Below are 3,343 nucleotides of genomic sequence, written 5' to 3'. Positions count from 1 at the left end.
ATTAATCTAATTAACCTAAAATTCAATTAACTCGAAATTCTAAAACTAATCCAATTTCTAACCAAAATTAATATTCCTAAAAATTCTATTAAATTCTAATTAAGACTTTATTCTAAAATTCTAAATTTCTAAAATTCTACTTGATCCTAATCCTAAAAATTTCAATAAACCTAGATTCCTAACCACCCTAAACTAATTACATTTCTAAAAATAACTCCTAATTAAATCCTGATAGTTTCTAATTTGCAGACACCATGAAAGACTAAAAATGGGCCTTGGAGTGGATAAGGGGTGTAGGAAACGGAACCAAGGTGCGAATAGGAAGCATTAAGGGCCAAACGAGGCCCAAATTGGCTTCAAGGGGTGTCTTCCCGAGAGAGGTGCAGAAAGGAATTGGTTCAGGTCTTAGGCCCAAACCGTTAGGACTCGAAGCGACAGATGTCAATCTCTACAGCAACGGTCACGTGAGATTCTACACTGCGGTGGTACACTCCTCGAGCTTCTCTTCCATCATCAACCGCGTCTAATCACACCTTGTTCAGTCGTGGATGAATCACCGGAATGTCTTCTTTGAGGGAATCCGGCACGGCGGTGTATCCCTCATCTTTTAGCTTCGCATTCATCAATTTCATTTCGTCACTCTGCGGCCACTATTCGTGGATTCACGTCGTTCTTCACTCAGTCAGTGCTCGCCGATGCGCATCTCGATTTGGTTCTTTCTCCTCTCAACAACTTCTACTGCTAACGTAATGGCGTCGATGCAGATTCGAAACTATTTGCATAATGAAATAGGAAAAATGAAGACTTATCGGTTTCACCGCGGTGTTAACAACAGGTATCAATTGCGCTTCTTTCCGTTTACGTACTTGGTGTGTGTATTCGCTTCGTGCTCTCCCTTCTTCTTCCTTCTTGCTTCTTGATTTCTTCGTGTGAGAGAGGATCTTGTGATTTGGTGCAGTTTGTGTGTGGATGGATGATGAGTGGAGATGAGTCGCGAGGATTGAAGCTCAACTGGTTAGAGCTTCGGATGTTGAAGCTCTAACAGTTATGGTGATGAGCGTGTGCTGAGGTTTGAGAGGGTGGAGAGTGTGAGCAATTTCAGAAGAAAAAGAGTAGGGACCCAAAATGAACTGTGGTGCTATGAATTTATAGAGTGCAGGTTCGGATTGAGGGAGCTTGGAGATTAACTTCGGAGTTAGTTATTTTGGTTAAGAATTAGGATAGGGTGGGATGACTAGGATTAGAGTCGGTTAGTGATAACTAACTCAGTTAGCTGTTGGTAACTCACTGAGTTGAATCTCTAACTCAATTAGGTGGTCAAAATTCTGCCATCATTGGAAAACAAATTCCTGTTAGTTGGAGAGTGAAGCTAATGGTTGGTGAAAATGAATGTAAGCTGGATGGTTTTTGTTGTCACAGTTGGGAAATGGTTGTGAGGAATTTGTTAGGTTCAAAGTCTATTATGGTTAGTTTTGGTTTATCGCATTAGTTAAATTTGGTGTTAAATGCCGTTTATGGTTAATGCGGTATGTAAATGAAGTTAATTGATGGAATTTTGGTCCTGCAGGTTTGGTTTAGCTTCCGTCCCTGATGTTTGCAGCTTCCGCTCTGCCAGTTGGTTTTTTAGAAGGGACAGAATTAACCGACATACGCGTCCTCTCCACTGCATTCATAACTTCACTCTGTTTACTACCAGACTAAATCTGTAAGAGAGCAGTTGCGTCACAGTGAAGTCCATTGTTGTTATCTCGGTATCAAAGGATTGTGGCAGGTGATGCAAAGCCATTCCTTGTGAGGTTTCGTTTAGTGCTCGTGATGATTGCAGGCATCAGTGTTGTGAATTAAGTCCGCAAATTCGGGGCATTGCTGGGCTGCAGCAGGATTTCATGGCTTGATGCAATCAGAGCAAGGAAAATTCTGAAGCCATGGTTCGTGTATGCAAATTATCAGGATGAGAATCCAAAACCAAACTATATCTCAATGGTCTGATAGTTATGAAAACAATATCCTCTTTCAAAAACCTCCCAATTTCTAGAACAACAACCTTGCCTTCCTTAAAATCACCGTCCTGAAACACTCTCTTACACTCATCAACCAATACTTTAAGCTAATTAACCAACTGCTGCAGCATTTCCCTCTGGTTCAAAAGTAGAAAGACAGTCAAAAACCTAACTAAGAATCTCAATTGTTTATTCATGACACGATTTCTCTGATTTCCCCTTACTTTAACCCAGCTTCAATTGGCTTCTGACGATTCTCTTATGTGTATACTTTTGAAAACCTTAGAGATATATGTATCAGGCCTGCGGCATTGGCATTAAGGTAAATCTCTGATTTTGGAGAAACTTTATTGTCGGCTTTGTCAACGGGAGTCCAGAAAATCTCGCTTACAGGGACGCTGCTGTTGAGATGTTATCGCGGTCTGCTGCAACAAAGTCACAGCGTGTTGCAGGTTTTGGTATCTGTTTGTCGTCACCGGCGGTATGCATCTTTTGGAGTATTCCCTTTTTCCTTCAAGTTGTTGCACTGCCATTTATGTGTTTCACTTTGCAGCAGGTCTACATTTGTATGTCACTTTGCGGTTACATTTTGATTGCGGTTTCAGTCGTTTGGCTGGCTTGTGTTTGGTGCCGGCGTTGCCGTTTGTAACTGATGTGTTTTATTGCTATTGCAAGTCAAGAACCAAAGTGGGTTCCAGCTGATTTCCTTGAGACAATGTATTTTCAACATCTTCTACAAGATTACCTATTTTACATACAGTAGCATTACCTTTGTTCAGGGAATTTTCCTCGTTAGGGTGCAGCGCTGTTATCCACTATAGGCTTCACATCAAGCTTCTGAAGATCATGCACTTTACCTGTGCTTTCATGATACCGAGCAATGGACAGTGAAGACCCGCATGCATTGAGTGTTTTTTTCATTCTATTTTGATTCAACAAGTATTGTGATCTTATGCAAATGTAAAATGTAAACCGATGCAATTCTCTATGTAATGAGATGACATGGCTTATATGTTAATGCCTTTACCTCACTAGACTTAGTCAAATGCACCAAGATCCATCACGGTTTAAAACAATTTCATGCTAAATTAAAATGGGAGTTAGCATGTCAGACTCTAGGCTTAGGGCTTCCACATCTTAATTATTAACTCTGTTCAATCGGTTGATCAGAATGTCAACTTATGGAAAAATGTAATTCCCTTTGTAAATTTCAATGAGCGTATATCAACAATGTAATGCATTTTCGGTCAAACGTCTTAATGACACACGCGGGACAGAATGGAATCAAACGGTCATTTTTTCTACCATGAAACTAATGGTTTAGATGCATCTTTAAGACCCAT

The 3,343-nt window shown here is 40.4% G+C and overlaps 1 long non-coding RNA gene across 2 annotated transcripts; it reads left to right on the top strand.

The window, feature by feature from the left end:
- The first annotated feature begins 223 nt into the window (after positions 1-223).
- Positions 224-3,031, top strand: LOC127128779 (uncharacterized). Of its 2 annotated transcripts, XR_007806035.1 has the most exons (3): positions 422-835; positions 1,568-2,481; positions 2,557-3,031. It is a non-coding gene; the product is annotated as an uncharacterized LOC127128779 (long non-coding RNA). The 2 variants fall into 2 exon arrangements; XR_007806031.1 differs by having other exon boundaries at positions 224-835; positions 1,568-3,031.
- Positions 3,032-3,343: the final 312 nt, after the last annotated feature.

The sequence above is a fragment of the Lathyrus oleraceus genome, chromosome 1 (assembly GCF_024323335.1).
Source record: "Lathyrus oleraceus cultivar Zhongwan6 chromosome 1, CAAS_Psat_ZW6_1.0, whole genome shotgun sequence".
Lineage (NCBI taxonomy): Eukaryota > Viridiplantae > Streptophyta > Magnoliopsida > Fabales > Fabaceae > Lathyrus > Lathyrus oleraceus.
Note: the sequence above shows the minus strand (reverse complement) of the source record. Positions and strands in the feature narration are given on the sequence as shown.